Below are 16,396 nucleotides of genomic sequence, written 5' to 3'. Positions count from 1 at the left end.
TGAGGAGGAGGAGTGGCAGGCTCAATAAAGTTGGAGTGAGGAGGAGCGGAAGGCTAAATAGAGTTGGTGAGGAGGAGCGGCAGGCTCAGTAGAGTTGGAGTGAGGAGGAACGGAAGACTCAATAGAGTTGGAGCAAGGAGGAGCGGCAGACTCAATGGAGTTGGAGCGAGGAGGAGAGGCAGGCTCAATAAAGTTGGAGCGAGGAGGAGCGGCGGGCTCAATAGCGTTGGTGAGGAGGAGCGGCAGGCTCAATAGAGTTGGTGTGAGGAGGAGCGGCAGGCTCAATAGAGTTGGAATGAGGAGGAACGGCAGCCTCAATAGAGTTGGAGTGAGGAGGAGAGGCAGACTAAATTGAGTTGTGAGGAGGAGTGGCAGGTTCAATAGAGTTGGTGAGGAGGAGCTGCAGACTCAATAGAGTTGGTGAGGAGGAGGAGTGGCAGCCTCAATAAAGTTGGAGTGAGGAGGAGCGGAAGGCTAAATAGAGTTGGTGAGGAGGAGTGGCAGGCTCAATTGAGTTGGAGTGAGGAGGAGCAGAAGACTCAATAGAGTTGGAGAGGAGGAGCGGCAGGCTCAATAGAGTTGGTGAGGAGGAGAGGCAGGCTCAATAGAGTTCGAGTGAGGAGGAGCGGAAGACTCAATAGAGTTGGAGCAAGGAGGAGCGGCAGACTCAATAGAGTTGGAGCGAGGAGGAGAGGCAGGCTCAATAAAGTTGGAGCGAGGAGGAGCGGAAGGCTAAATAGAGTTGGTGAGGAGGAGCGGCAGGCTCAGTAGAGTTTGAGTGGGGAGGAGCGGAAGACTCAATAGAGTTGGAGCAAGAAGGAGCGGCAGACTCAATAGAGTTGGAGCGAGGAGGAGAGGCAGGCTCAATAAAGTTGGAGCGAGGAGGAGCGGCGGGCTCAATAGCGTTGGTGAGGAGGAGCGGCCGGCTCAATAGAGTTGGAGTGAGGAGGAGAGGCAGACTCAATTGAGTTGTGAGGAGGAGTGGCAGGTTCAATAGAGTTGGTGAGGAGGAGCTGCAGACTCAATAGAGTTGATGAGGAGGAGGAGTGGCAGCCTCAATAAAGTTGGAGTGAGGACTAGTGGCAGGCTCAATAGAGTTGGTGAGGAGGAGTGGCAGGCTCAATAGAGTTGGAGTGAGGAGGAACGGCAGACTCAATAGAGTTGGTGAGGAGGAGGAGTGGCAGGCTCAATAAAGTTGGAGTGAGGAGGAGCGGAAGGCTAAATAGAGTTGGTGAGGAGGAGCGGCAGGCTCAGTAGAGTTGGAGTGAGGAGGAACGGAAGACTCAATAGAGTTGGAGCAAGGAGGAGCGGCAGACTCAATGGAGTTGGAGCGAGGAGGAGAGGCAGGCTCAATAAAGTTGGAGCGAGGAGGAGCGGCGGGCTCAATAGCGTTGGTGAGGAGGAGCGGCAGGCTCAATAGAGTTGGAGTGATGATTAGAGGCAGACTCAATTGAGTTGTGAGGACTAGTGGCAGGCTCAATAGAGTTGGTGAGGAGGAGTGGCAGGCTCAATAGAGTTGGTGAGGAGGAGGAGTGGCAGGCTCAATAAAGTTGGAGTGAGGAGGAGCGGAAGACTCAATAGAGTTGGAGCAAGGAGGAGCGGCAGACTCAATAGAGTTGGAGCGAGGAGGAGAGGCAGGCTCAATAAAGTTGGAGCGAGGAGGAGCGGAAGGCTAAATAGAGTTGGTGAGGAGGAGCGGCAGGCTCAGTAGAGTTTGAGTGGGGAGGAGCGGAAGACTCAATAGAGTTGGAGCAAGGAGGAGCGGCAGACTCAATAGAGTTGGAGCGAGGAGGAGAGGCAGGCTCAATAAAATTGGAGCGAGGAGGAGCGGCGGGCTCAATAGCGTTGGTGAGGAGGCGCGGCAGGCTCAATAGAGTTGGTGTGAGGAGGAGCGGCAGGCTCAATAGAGTTGGAATGAGGAGGAACGGCAGACTCAATAGAGTTGGAGTGAGGAGGAGAGGCAGGTTCAATAGAGTTGGTGAGGAGGAGCTGCAGACTCAATAGAGTTGGTGAGGAGGAGGAGTGGCAGCCTCAATAAAGTTGGAGTGAGGACTAGTGGCAGGCTCAATAGAGTTGGTGAGGAGGAGTGGCAGGCTCAATAGAGTTGGAGTGAGGAGGAGCGGCAGACTCAATAGAGTTGGTGAGGAGGAGGAGTGGCAGGCTCAATAAAGTTGGAGTGAGGAGGAGCGGAAGGCTAAATAGAGTTGGTGAGGAGGAGCGGCAGGCTCAGTAGAGTTGGAGTGAGGAGGAACGGAAGACTCAATAGAGTTGGAGCAAGGAGGAGCGGCAGACTCAATGGAGTTGGAGCGAGGAGGAGAGGCAGGCTCAATAAAGTTGGAGCGAGGAGGAGCGGCGGGCTCAATAGCGTTGGTGAGGAGGAGCGGCAGGCTCAATAGAGTTGGAGTGATGATTAGAGGCAGACTCAATTGAGTTGTGAGGACTAGTGGCAGGCTCAATAGAGTTGGTGAGGAGGAGTGGCAGGCTCAATAGAGTTGGAGTGAGGAGGAGCGGCAGACTCAATAGAGTTGGTGAGGAGGAGGAGTGGCAGACTCAATAGAGTTGGTGAGGAGGAGGAGTGGCAGGCTCAATAAAGTTGGAGTGAGGAGGAGCGGAAGACTCAATAGAGTTGGAGCAAGGAGGAGCGGCAGACTCAATAGAGTTGGAGCGAGGAGGAGAGGCAGGCTCAATAAAGTTGGAGCGAGGAGGAGCGGAAGGCTAAATAGAGTTGGTGAGGAGGAGCGGCAGGCTCAGTAGAGTTTGAGTGGGGAGGAGCGGAAGACTCAATAGAGTTGGAGCAAGGAGGAGCGGCAGACTCAATAGAGTTGGAGCGAGGAGGAGAGGCAGGCTCAATAAAATTGGAGCGAGGAGGAGCGGCGGGCTCAATAGCGTTGGTGAGGAGGCGCGGCAGGCTCAATAGAGTTGGTGTGAGGAGGAGCGGCAGGCTCAATAGAGTTGGAATGAGGAGGAACGGCAGACTCAATAGAGTTGGAGTGAGGAGGAGAGGCAGGTTCAATAGAGTTGGTGAGGAGGAGCTGCAGACTCAATAGAGTTGGTGAGGAGGAGGAGTGGCAGCCTCAATAAAGTTGGAGTGAGGACTAGTGGCAGGCTCAATAGAGTTGGTGAGGAGGAGTGGCAGGCTCAATAGAGTTGGAGTGAGGAGGAGCGGCAGACTCAATAGAGTTGGTGAGGAGGAGGAGTGGCAGGCTCAATAAAGTTGGAGTGAGGAGGAGCGGAAGGCTAAATAGAGTTGGTGAGGAGGAGCGGCAGGCTCAGTAGAGTTGGAGTGAGGAGGAACGGAAGACTCAATAGAGTTGGAGCAAGGAGGAGCGGCAGACTCAATGGAGTTGGAGCGAGGAGGAGAGGCAGGCTCAATAAAGTTGGAGCGAGGAGGAGCGGCGGGCTCAATAGCGTTGGTGAGGAGGAGCGGCAGGCTCAATAGAGTTGGAGTGATGATTAGAGGCAGACTCAATTGAGTTGTGAGGACTAGTGGCAGGCTCAATAGAGTTGGTGAGGAGGAGTGGCAGGCTCAATAGAGTTGGAGTGAGGAGGAGCGGCAGACTCAATAGAGTTGGTGAGGAGGAGGAGTGGCAGACTCAATAGAGTTGGTGAGGAGGAGGAGTGGCAGGCTCAATAAAGTTGGAGTGAGGAGGAGCGGAAGGCTAAATAGAGTTGGTGAGGAGGAGCGGCAGGCTCAGTAGAGTTTGAGTGAGGAGGAACGGAAGACTCAATAGAGTTGGAGCAAGGAGGAGCGGCAGACTCAATAGAGTTGGAGCGAGGAGGAGAGGCAGGCTCAATAAAGTTGGAGCGAGGAGGAGCGGCGGGCTCAATAGCGTTTGTGAGGAGGAGCGGCAGGCTCAATAGCGTTGGAGTGATGAGGAGAGGTAGACTCAATTGAATTGTGAGGACTAGTGGCAGGCTCAATAGAGTTGGTGAGGAGGAGTGGCAGGCTCAATAGAGTTGGAGTGAGGAGGAGCGGCAGACTCAATAGAGTTGGTGAGGAGGAGGAGTGGCAGGCTCAATAAAGTTGGAGTGAGGAGGAGCAGAAGGCTAAATAGAGTTGGAGTGAGGAGGAGAGGCATGCTCAATAAAGTTGGAGCGAGGAGGAGCGGCGGGCTCAATAGTGTTGGTGAGGAGGAGCGGCAGGCTCAATAGAGTTGGTGAGGAGGAGTGGCAGGCTCAATAGAGTTGGAGTGAGGAGGAGCAGAAGACTCAATAGAGATGGAGCGAGGAGGAGCGGCAGGCTAAATAGAGTTGGAGCAAGGAGGAGCGGCAGACTCAATAGAGTTGGAGCGAGGAGGAGAGGCAAGCTCAATAAAGTTGGAGCGAGGAGGAGCGGCGGGCTCAATAGCGTTGGTGAGGAGGAGCGGCATTCTCAATAGAGTTGGTGTGAGGAGGAGCGGCAGGCTCAATAGAGTTGGAATGAGGAGGAACGGCAGGCTCAATAGAGTTGGAGTGAGGAGGAGAGGCAGACTCAATTGAGTTGTGAGGAGGAGTGGCAGGTTCAATAGAGTTGGTGAGGAGGAGCTGCAGACTCAATAGAGTTGGTGAGGAGGAGGAGTGGCAGCCTCAATAAAGTTGGAGTGAGGAGGAGCGGAAGGCTAAATAGAGTTGGTGAGGAGGAGCGGCAGGCTCAATAAAGTTGGAGTGAGGAGGAGCGGAAGGCTAAATAGAGTTGGTGAGGAGGAGCGGCAGGCTCAATAGAGTTGGGATGAGGAGGAGCGGCAGGCTCAATAGAGTTGGTGAGGAGGAGGAGTGACAGGCTCAATAAAGTTGGAGTGAGGAGGAGCGGAAGGCTAAATAGAGTTGGTGAGGAGGAGTGGCAGGCTCAGTAGAGTTTGAGTGAGGAGGAACGGAAGACTCAATAGAGTTGGAGCAAGGAGGAGCGGCAGACTCAATAGAGTTGGAGCGAGGAGTAGAGGCAGGCTCAATAAAGTTGGAGCGAGGAGGAGCGGCGGGCTCAATAGCGTTGGTGAGGAGGAGCGGCAGACTCAATAGAGTTGGTGAGGAGAAGGAGTGGCAGCCTCAATAAAGTTGGAGTGAGGAGGAGCGGAAGGCCAAATAGAGTTGGTGAGGAGGAGCGGCAGGCTCAGTAGAGTTTGAGTGAGGAGGAGCGGAAGGCTCAATAGAGTTGGAGTGAGGAAGAGCGGAAGGCTAAATAGAGTTGGTGAGGAGGAGCGGCAGCATCAGTAGAGTTTGAGTGAGGAGGAGCGGAAGGCTCAATAGAGTTGGAGCAAGGAGGAGCGGCAGACTCAATAGAGTTGGAGCGAGGAGGAGAGGCAGGCTCAATAAAGTTGGAGCGAGGAGGAGCGGCGGGCTCAATAGCGTTGGTGAGGAGGAGCGGCAGACTCAATAGTGTTGGTGAGGAGAAGGAGTGGCAGCCTCAATAAAGTTGGAGTGAGGAGGAGCGGAAGGCTAAATAGAGTTGGTGAGGAGGAGCGGCAGGCTCAGTAGAGTTTGAGTGAGGAGGAGCGGAAGGCTCAATAGAGTTGGAGTGAGGAGGAGCGGAAGGCTAAATAGAGTTGGTGAGGAGGAGCGGCAGGCTCAGTAGAGTTTGAGTGAGGAGGAGCGGAAGGCTCAATAGAGTTGGAGCAAGGAGGAGAGGCAGGCTCAATAAAGTTGGAGCGAGGAGGAGCGGCGGGCTCAATAGCGTTGGTGAGGAGGAGCGGAATGCTCAATAGAGTTGGTGAGGAGGAGCGGCAGGCTCAGTAGAGTTGGAATGAGGAGGAAAGGCAGGCTCAATAGAGTTGGAGTGAGGAGGAGAGGCAGACTCAATTGACTTGTGAGGAGGAGTGGCAGCTTCAATAGAGTTGGTGAGGAGGAGTGGCAGGCTCAATAGAGTTGGAGTGAGGAGGAGCGGCAGGCTCAATAGAGTTGGTGAGGAGGAGGAGTGGCAGGCTCAATAAAGTTGTAGTGAGGAGGAGCGGAAGGCTAAATAGAGTTGGTGAGGAGGAGCGGCAGGCTCAGTAGAGTTTGATTGAGGAGGAACGGAAGACTCAATAGAGTTGGAGCAAGGAGCGGTAGACTCAATAGAGTTGGAGCGAGGAGGAGAGGCAGGCTCAATAAAGTTGGAGCGAGGAGGAGCGGCGGGCTAAATAGCGTTGGTGAGGAGGAGCGGCAGGCTCAATAGCGTTGGAGTGATGAGGAGAGGCAGACTCAATAGAGTTGGACCAAGGAGGAGCGGCAGACTCAGTAGAGTTTGAGTGAGGAGGAACGGAAGACTCAATAGAGTTGGAGCAAGGAGGAGCGGCAGACTCAATAGAGTTGGAGCGAGGAGGAGAGGCAGGCTCAATAAAGTTGGAGCGAGGAGGAGCGGCGGGCTCAATAGCGTTGGTGAGGAGGAGAGGCAGGCTCAATAAAGTTGGAGCGAGGAGGAGCGGCGGGCTAAATAGCGTTGGTGAGGAGGAGCAGCAGGCTCAATAGCGTTGGAGTGATGAGGAGAGGCAGACTCAATTGAGTTGTGAGGACTAGTGGCAGGCTCAACAGAGTTGGTGAGGAGGAGTGGCAGGCTCAATAGAGTTGGAGTGAGGAGGAGCGGCAGACTCAATAGAGTTGGTGAGGAGGAGGAGTGGCAGGCTCAATAAAGTTGGAGTGAGGAGGAGCGGAAGGCTAAATAGAGTTGGTGAGGAGGAGCGGCAGGCTCAGTAGAGTTTGAGTGAGGAGGAACGGAAGACTCAATAGAGTTGGACCAAGGAGGAGCGGCAGACTCAATGGAGTTGGAGCGAGGAGGAGAGGCAGGCTCAATAAAGTTGGAGCGAGGAGGAGCGGCGGGGTCAATAGCGTTGGTGAGGAGGAGCGGCAGGCTCAATAGAGTTGGAGTGATGATTAGAGGCAGACTCAATTGAGTTGTGAGGACTAGTGGCAGGCTCAATAGAGTTGGTGAGGAGGAGTGGCAGGCTCAATAGAGTTGGAGTGAGGAGGAGCGGCAGACTCAATAGAGTTGGTGAGGAGGAGCGGCAGGCTCAGTAGAGTTTGACTGAGGAGGAGCGGAAGACTCAATAGAGTTGGAGCAAGGAGGAGCGGCAGACTCAATAGATTTGGAGCGAGGAGGAGAGGTAGGCTCAATAAAGTTGGAGCGAGGAGGAGCGGCGGGCTCAATAGCGTTGGTGAGGAGGAGCGGCAGGCTCAATAGAGTTTGAGTGAGTAGGAGCGGCAGGCTCAATAGAGTTGGAGTGAGGAGGAACGGCAGGCTCAATAGAGTTGGTAAGGAGGAGGAGTGGCAGGCTCAATAAAGTTGGAGCGAGGAGGAGCGGCAGGCTCAATAGAGTTGGAGTGATGAGGAGAGGCAGACTCAATTGAGTTGTGAGGACTAGTGGCATGCTCAATAGAGTTGGTGAGGAGGAGTGGCAGGCTCAATAGAGTTGGAGTGAGGAGGAGCGGCAGGCTGAATAGAGTTGGTGAGGAGGAGCGGCAGGCTCAGAAGAGTTGGAGTGAGGAGGAGTGGCAGACTCAATAGAGTTGGAGCGAGGAGGAGAGGCAGGCTCAATAAAGTTGGAGCGAGGAGGAGCGGCGGGCTCAATAGCGTTGGTGAGGAGGAGTGGCAGACTCAATAGAGTTGGAGCGAGGAGGAGACGCAGGCTCAATAGAGTTGGAGTGAGGAGGAGCGGCAGGCTCAGTAGAGTTGGCAAGGAGGAGGAGTGGCAGGCTCAATAAAGTTGGAGTGAGGAGGAACGGAAGACTCAATAGAGTTGGAGCAAGGAGGAGCGGCAGACTCAATAGAGTTGGTGAGGAGGAGGAGTGGCAGGCTCAATAAAATTGGAGTGAGGAGGAGCGGAAGGCTAAAAAGAGTTGGTGAGGAGGAGCGGCAGGCTCAGTAGAGTTGGAGTGAGTAGGAGTGGCAGACTCAATAGAGTTGGAGCGAGGAGGAGCGGCAGGCTCAATAGCGTTGGTGAGGAGGAGTGGCAGACTCAATAATGTTGGAGCGAGGAGGAGAGGCAGGCTCAATAGTGTTGGTGAGGAGGAGCAGCAGGCTCAATAGAGTTGGTGAGGAGGAGCGGCAGGCTCAATGGAGTTGGAGTGAGGAGGAGCGGTAGGCTCAATAGAGTTGGTGAGGAGGAGGAGTGGCATCCTCAATAAAGTTGGAGTGAGGAGGAGCGGAAGGCTAAATAGAGTTGGTGAGGAGGAGCGGCAGGCTCAGTAGAGTTTGAGTGGGGAGGAGCGGAAGACTCAATAGAGTTGGAGCAAGGAGGAGCGGCAGACTCAATAGAGTTGGAGCGAGGAGGAGAGGCAGGCTCAATAAAGTTGGAGCCAGGACGAGCGGCAGGCTCAATAGCGTTGGTGAGGAGGAGCGGCAGGCTCAATAGAGTTGGTGTGAGGAGGAGCGGCAGGCTCAATAGAGTTGGAATGAGGAGGAACGGCAGGCTCAATAGAGTTGGAGTGAGGAGGAGAGGCAGACTAAATTGAGTTGTGAGGAGGAGTGGCAGGTTCAATAGAGTTGGTGAGGAGGAGCTGCAGACTCAATAGAGTTGGTGAGGAGGAGGAACGGCAGACTCAATAAAGTTGGAGTGAGGAGGAGCGGAAGGCTAAATAGAGTTGGTGAGGAGGAGTGGCAGGCTCAATTGAGTTGGAGTGAGGAGGAGCAGAAGACTCAATAGAGTTGGAGAGGAGGAGCGGCAGGCTCAATAGAGTTGGTGAGGAGGAGAGGCAGGCTCAATAGAGTTCGAGTGAGGAGGAGCGGAAGACTCAATAGAGTTGGAGCAAGGAGGAGCGGCAGACTCAATAGAGTTGGAGCGAGGAGGAGATGCAGGCTCAATAAAGTTGGAGCGAGGAGGAGCGGAAGGCTAAATAGAGTTGGTGAGGAGGAGCGGCAGGCTCAGTAGAGTTTGAGTGGGGAGGAGCGGAAGACTCAATAGAGTTGGAGCAAGAAGGAGCGGCAGACTCAATAGAGTTGGAGCGAGGAGGAGAGGCAGGCTCAATAAAGTTGGAGCGAGGAGGAGCGGCGGGCTCAATAGCGTTGGTGAGGAGGAGCGGCAGGCTCAATAGAGTTGGAGTGAGGAGGAGAGGCAGACTCAATTGAGTTGTGAGGAGGAGTGGCAGGTTCAATAGAGTTGGTGAGGAGGAGCTGCAGACTCAATAGAGTTGGTGAGGAGGAGGAGTGGCATCCTCAATAAAGTTGGAGTGAGGAGGAGCGGCAGACTCAATAGAGTTGGTGAGGAGGAGGAGTGGCAGGCTCAATAAAGTTGGAGTGAGGAGGAGCGGAAGGCTAAATAGAGTTGGTGAGGAGGAGCGGCAGGCTCAGTAGAGTTGGAGTGAGGAGGAACGGAAGACTCAATAGAGTTGGAGCAAGGAGGAGCGGCAGACTCAATGGAGTTGGAGCGAGGAGGAGAGGCAGGCTCAATAAAGTTGGAGCGAGAAGGAGCGGCGGGCTCAATAGCGTTGGTGAGGAGGAGCGGCAGGCTCAATAGAGTTGGTGTGAGGAGGAGCGGCAGGCTCAATAGAGTTGGAATGAGGAGGAACGGCAGCCTCAATAGAGTTGGAGTGAGGAGGAGAGGCAGACTAAATTGAGTTGTGAGGAGGAGTGGCAGGTTCAATAGAGTTGGTGAGGAGGAGCTGCAGACTCAATAGAGTTGGTGAGGAGGAGGAGTGGCAGCCTCAATAAAGTTGGAGTGAGGAGGAGCGGAAGGCTAAATAGAGTTGGTGAGGAGGAGTGGCAGGCTCAATTGAGTTGGAGTGAGGAGGAGCAGAAGACTCAATAGAGTTGGAGAGGAGGAGCGGCAGGCTCAATAGAGTTGGTGAGGAGGAGAGGCAGGCTCAATAGAGTTCGAGTGAGGAGGAGCGGAAGACTCAATAGAGTTGGAGCAAGGAGGAGCGGCAGACTCAATAGAGTTGGAGCGAGGAGGAGAGGCAGGCTCAATAAAGTTGGAGCGAGGAGGAGCGGAAGGCTAAATAGAGTTGGTGAGGAGGAGCGGCAGGCTCAGTAGAGTTTGAGTGGGGAGGAGCGGAAGACTCAATAGAGTTGGAGCAAGAAGGAGCGGCAGACTCAATAGAGTTGGAGCGAGGAGGAGAGGCAGGCTCAATAAAGTTGGAGCGAGGAGGAGCGGCGGGCTCAATAGCGTTGGTGAGGAGGAGCGGCCGGCTCAATAGAGTTGGAGTGAGGAGGAGAGGCAGACTCAATTGAGTTGTGAGGAGGAGTGGCAGGTTCAATAGAGTTGGTGAGGAGGAGCTGCAGACTCAATAGAGTTGATGAGGAGGAGGAGTGGCAGCCTCAATAAAGTTGGAGTGAGGACTAGTGGCAGGCTCAATAGATTTGGTGAGGAGGAGTGGCAGGCTCAATAGAGTTGGAGTGAGGAGGAACGGCAGACTCAATAGAGTTGGTGAGGAGGAGGAGTGGCAGGCTCAATAAAGTTGGAGTGAGGAGGAGCGGAAGGCTAAATAGAGTTGGTGAGGAGGAGCGGCAGGCTCAGTAGAGTTGGAGTGAGGAGGAACGGAAGACTCAATAGAGTTGGAGCAAGGAGGAGCGGCAGACTCAATGGAGTTGGAGCGAGGAGGAGAGGCAGGCTCAATAAAGTTGGAGCGAGGAGGAGCGGCGGGCTCAATAGCGTTGGTGAGGAGGAGCGGCAGGCTCAATAGAGTTGGAGTGATGATTAGAGGCAGACTCAATTGAGTTGTGAGGACTAGTGGCAGGCTCAATAGAGTTGGTGAGGAGGAGTGGCAGGCTCAATAGAGTTGGTGAGGAGGAGGAGTGGCAGGCTCAATAAAGTTGGAGTGAGGAGGAGCGGAAGACTCAATAGAGTTGGAGCAAGGAGGAGCGGCAGACTCAATAGAGTTGGAGCGAGGAGGAGAGGCAGGCTCAATAAAGTTGGAGCGAGGAGGAGCGGAAGGCTAAATAGAGTTGGTGAGGAGGAGCGGCAGGCTCAGTAGAGTTTGAGTGGGGAGGAGCGGAAGACTCAATAGAGTTGGAGCAAGGAGGAGCGGCAGACTCAATAGAGTTGGAGCGAGGAGGAGAGGCAGGCTCAATAAAATTGGAGCGAGGAGGAGCGGCGGGCTCAATAGCGTTGGTGAGGAGGCGCGGCAGGCTCAATAGAGTTGGTGTGAGGAGGAGCGGCAGGCTCAATAGAGTTGGAATGAGGAGGAACGGCAGACTCAATAGAGTTGGAGTGAGGAGGAGAGGCAGGTTCAATAGAGTTGGTGAGGAGGAGCTGCAGACTCAATAGAGTTGGTGAGGAGGAGGAGTGGCAGCCTCAATAAAGTTGGAGTGAGGACTAGTGGCAGGCTCAATAGAGTTGGTGAGGAGGAGTGGCAGGCTCAATAGAGTTGGAGTGAGGAGGAGCGGCAGACTCAATAGAGTTGGTGAGGAGGAGGAGTGGCAGGCTCAATAAAGTTGGAGTGAGGAGGAGCGGAAGGCTAAATAGAGTTGGTGAGGAGGAGCGGCAGGCTCAGTAGAGTTGGAGTGAGGAGGAACGGAAGACTCAATAGAGTTGGAGCAAGGAGGAGCGGCAGACTCAATGGAGTTGGAGCGAGGAGGAGAGGCAGGCTCAATAAAGTTGGAGCGAGGAGGAGCGGCGGGCTCAATAGCGTTGGTGAGGAGGAGCGGCAGGCTCAATAGAGTTGGAGTGATGATTAGAGGCAGACTCAATTGAGTTGTGAGGACTAGTGGCAGGCTCAATAGAGTTGGTGAGGAGGAGTGGCAGGCTCAATAGAGTTGGAGTGAGGAGGAGCGGCAGACTCAATAGAGTTGGTGAGGAGGAGGAGTGGCAGACTCAATAGAGTTGGTGAGGAGGAGGAGTGGCAGGCTCAATAAAGTTGGAGTGAGGAGGAGCGGAAGACTCAATAGAGTTGGAGCAAGGAGGAGCGGCAGACTCAATAGAGTTGGAGCGAGGAGGAGAGGCAGGCTCAATAAAGTTGGAGCGAGGAGGAGCGGAAGGCTAAATAGAGTTGGTGAGGAGGAGCGGCAGGCTCAGTAGAGTTTGAGTGGGGAGGAGCGGAAGACTCAATAGAGTTGGAGCAAGGAGGAGCGGCAGACTCAATAGAGTTGGAGCGAGGAGGAGAGGCAGGCTCAATAAAATTGGAGCGAGGAGGAGCGGCGGGCTCAATAGCGTTGGTGAGGAGGCGCGGCAGGCTCAATAGAGTTGGTGTGAGGAGGAGCGGCAGGCTCAATAGAGTTGGAATGAGGAGGAACGGCAGACTCAATAGAGTTGGAGTGAGGAGGAGAGGCAGGTTCAATAGAGTTGGTGAGGAGGAGCTGCAGACTCAATAGAGTTGGTGAGGAGGAGGAGTGGCAGCCTCAATAAAGTTGGAGTGAGGACTAGTGGCAGGCTCAATAGAGTTGGTGAGGAGGAGTGGCAGGCTCAATAGAGTTGGAGTGAGGAGGAGCGGCAGACTCAATAGAGTTGGTGAGGAGGAGGAGTGGCAGGCTCAATAAAGTTGGAGTGAGGAGGAGCGGAAGGCTAAATAGAGTTGGTGAGGAGGAGCGGCAGGCTCAGTAGAGTTGGAGTGAGGAGGAACGGAAGACTCAATAGAGTTGGAGCAAGGAGGAGCGGCAGACTCAATGGAGTTGGAGCGAGGAGGAGAGGCAGGCTCAATAAAGTTGGAGCGAGGAGGAGCGGCGGGCTCAATAGCGTTGGTGAGGAGGAGCGGCAGGCTCAATAGAGTTGGAGTGATGATTAGAGGCAGACTCAATTGAGTTGTGAGGACTAGTGGCAGGCTCAATAGAGTTGGTGAGGAGGAGTGGCAGGCTCAATAGAGTTGGAGTGAGGAGGAGCGGCAGACTCAATAGAGTTGGTGAGGAGGAGGAGTGGCAGACTCAATAGAGTTGGTGAGGAGGAGGAGTGGCAGGCTCAATAAAGTTGGAGTGAGGAGGAGCGGAAGGCTAAATAGAGTTGGTGAGGAGGAGCGGCAGGCTCAGTAGAGTTTGAGTGAGGAGGAACGGAAGACTCAATAGAGTTGGAGCAAGGAGGAGCGGCAGACTCAATAGAGTTGGAGCGAGGAGGAGAGGCAGGCTCAATAAAGTTGGAGCGAGGAGGAGCGGCGGGCTCAATAGCGTTTGTGAGGAGGAGCGGCAGGCTCAATAGCGTTGGAGTGATGAGGAGAGGTAGACTCAATTGAATTGTGAGGACTAGTGGCAGGCTCAATAGAGTTGGTGAGGAGGAGTGGCAGGCTCAATAGAGTTGGAGTGAGGAGGAGCGGCAGACTCAATAGAGTTGGTGAGGAGGAGGAGTGGCAGGCTCAATAAAGTTGGAGTGAGGAGGAGCAGAAGGCTAAATAGAGTTGGAGTGAGGAGGAGAGGCATGCTCAATAAAGTTGGAGCGAGGAGGAGCGGCGGGCTCAATAGTGTTGGTGAGGAGGAGCGGCAGGCTCAATAGAGTTGGTGAGGAGGAGTGGCAGGCTCAATAGAGTTGGAGTGAGGAGGAGCAGAAGACTCAATAGAGATGGAGCGAGGAGGAGCGGCAGGCTAAATAGAGTTGGAGCAAGGAGGAGCGGCAGACTCAATAGAGTTGGAGCGAGGAGGAGAGGCAAGCTCAATAAAGTTGGAGCGAGGAGGAGCGGCGGGCTCAATAGCGTTGGTGAGGAGGAGCGGCATTCTCAATAGAGTTGGTGTGAGGAGGAGCGGCAGGCTCAATAGAGTTGGAATGAGGAGGAACGGCAGGCTCAATAGAGTTGGAGTGAGGAGGAGAGGCAGACTCAATTGAGTTGTGAGGAGGAGTGGCAGGTTCAATAGAGTTGGTGAGGAGGAGCTGCAGACTCAATAGAGTTGGTGAGGAGGAGGAGTGGCAGCCTCAATAAAGTTGGAGTGAGGAGGAGCGGAAGGCTAAATAGAGTTGGTGAGGAGGAGCGGCAGGCTCAATAAAGTTGGAGTGAGGAGGAGCGGAAGGCTAAATAGAGTTGGTGAGGAGGAGCGGCAGGCTCAATAGAGTTGGGATGAGGAGGAGCGGCAGGCTCAATAGAGTTGGTGAGGAGGAGGAGTGACAGGCTCAATAAAGTTGGAGTGAGGAGGAGCGGAAGGCTAAATAGAGTTGGTGAGGAGGAGTGGCAGGCTCAGTAGAGTTTGAGTGAGGAGGAACGGAAGACTCAATAGAGTTGGAGCAAGGAGGAGCGGCAGACTCAATAGAGTTGGAGCGAGGAGTAGAGGCAGGCTCAATAAAGTTGGAGCGAGGAGGAGCGGCGGGCTCAATAGCGTTGGTGAGGAGGAGCGGCAGACTCAATAGAGTTGGTGAGGAGAAGGAGTGGCAGCCTCAATAAAGTTGGAGTGAGGAGGAGCGGAAGGCCAAATAGAGTTGGTGAGGAGGAGCGGCAGGCTCAGTAGAGTTTGAGTGAGGAGGAGCGGAAGGCTCAATAGAGTTGGAGTGAGGAAGAGCGGAAGGCTAAATAGAGTTGGTGAGGAGGAGCGGCAGGCTCAGTAGAGTTTGAGTGAGGAGGAGCGGAAGGCTCAATAGAGTTGGAGCAAGGAGGAGCGGCAGACTCAATAGAGTTGGAGCGAGGAGGAGAGGCAGGCTCAATAAAGTTGGAGCGAGGAGGAGCGGCGGGCTCAATAGCGTTGGTGAGGAGGAGCGGCAGACTCAATAGTGTTGGTGAGGAGAAGGAGTGGCAGCCTCAATAAAGTTGGAGTGAGGAGGAGCGGAAGGCTAAATAGAGTTGGTGAGGAGGAGCGGCAGGCTCAGTAGAGTTTGAGTGAGGAGGAGCGGAAGGCTCAATAGAGTTGGAGTGAGGAGGAGCGGAAGGCTAAATAGAGTTGGTGAGGAGGAGCGGCAGGCTCAGTAGAGTTTGAGTGAGGAGGAGCGGAAGGCTCAATAGAGTTGGAGCAAGGAGGAGAGGCAGGCTCAATAAAGTTGGAGCGAGGAGGAGCGGCGGGCTCAATAGCGTTGGTGAGGAGGAGCGGAATGCTCAATAGAGTTGGTGAGGAGGAGCGGCAGGCTCAGTAGAGTTGGAATGAGGAGGAAAGGCAGGCTCAATAGAGTTGGAGTGAGGAGGAGAGGCAGACTCAATTGACTTGTGAGGAGGAGTGGCAGCTTCAATAGAGTTGGTGAGGAGGAGTGGCAGGCTCAATAGAGTTGGAGTGAGGAGGAGCGGCAGGCTCAATAGAGTTGGTGAGGAGGAGGAGTGGCAGGCTCAATAAAGTTGTAGTGAGGAGGAGCGGAAGGCTAAATAGAGTTGGTGAGGAGGAGCGGCAGGCTCAGTAGGGTTTGATTGAGGAGGAACGGAAGACTCAATAGAGTTGGAGCAAGGAGCGGTAGACTCAATAGAGTTGGAGCGAGGAGGAGAGGCAGGCTCAATAAAGTTGGAGCGAGGAGGAGCGGCGGGCTAAATAGCGTTGGTGAGGAGGAGCAGCAGGCTCAATAGCGTTGGAGTGATGAGGAGAGGCAGACTCAATTGAGTTGTGAGGACTAGTGGCAGGCTCAACAGAGTTGGTGAGGAGGAGTGGCAGGCTCAATAGAGTTGGAGTGAGGAGGAGCGGCAGACTCAATAGAGTTGGTGAGGAGGAGGAGTGGCAGGCTCAATAAAGTTGGAGTGAGGAGGAGCGGAAGGCTAAATAGAGTTGGTGAGGAGGAGCGGCAGGCTCAGTAGAGTTTGAGTGAGGAGGAACGGAAGACTCAATAGAGTTGGACCAAGGAGGAGCGGCAGACTCAATGGAGTTGGAGCGAGGAGGAGAGGCAGGCTCAATAAAGTTGGAGCGAGGAGGAGCGGCGGGGTCAATAGCGTTGGTGAGGAGGAGCGGCAGGCTCAATAGAGTTGGAGTGATGATTAGAGGCAGACTCAATTGAGTTGTGAGGACTAGTGGCAGGCTCAATAGAGTTGGTGAGGAGGAGTGGCAGGCTCAATAGAGTTGGAGTGAGGAGGAGCGGCAGACTCAATAGAGTTGGTGAGGAGGAGCGGCAGGCTCAGTAGAGTTTGACTGAGGAGGAGCGGAAGACTCAATAGAGTTGGAGCAAGGAGGAGCGGCAGACTCAATAGATTTGGAGCGAGGAGGAGAGGTAGGCTCAATAAAGTTGGAGCGAGGAGGAGCGGCGGGCTCAATAGCGTTGGTGAGGAGGAGCGGCAGGCTCAATAGAGTTTGAGTGAGTAGGAGCGGCAGGCTCAATAGAGTTGGAGTGAGGAGGAACGGCAGGCTCAATAGAGTTGGTAAGGAGGAGGAGTGGCAGGCTCAATAAAGTTGGAGCGAGGAGGAGCGGCAGGCTCAATAGAGTTGGAGTGATGAGGAGAGGCAGACTCAATTGAGTTGTGAGGACTAGTGGCATGCTCAATAGAGTTGGTGAGGAGGAGTGGCAGGCTCAATAGAGTTGGAGTGAGGAGGAGCGGCAGGCTGAATAGAGTTGGTGAGGAGGAGCGGCAGGCTCAGAAGAGTTGGAGTGAGGAGGAGTGGCAGACTCAATAGAGTTGGAGCGAGGAGGAGAGGCAGGCTCAATAAAGTTGGAGCGAGGAGGAGCGGCGGGCTCAATAGCGTTGGTGAGGAGGAGTGGCAGAC

This window comes from Oncorhynchus clarkii, chromosome 10 (genome assembly GCF_045791955.1).
Source record: "Oncorhynchus clarkii lewisi isolate Uvic-CL-2024 chromosome 10, UVic_Ocla_1.0, whole genome shotgun sequence".
In the NCBI taxonomy this organism is placed as follows: Eukaryota; Metazoa; Chordata; class Actinopteri; order Salmoniformes; family Salmonidae; genus Oncorhynchus; species Oncorhynchus clarkii.
This window is presented reverse-complemented; position numbering follows the sequence as displayed.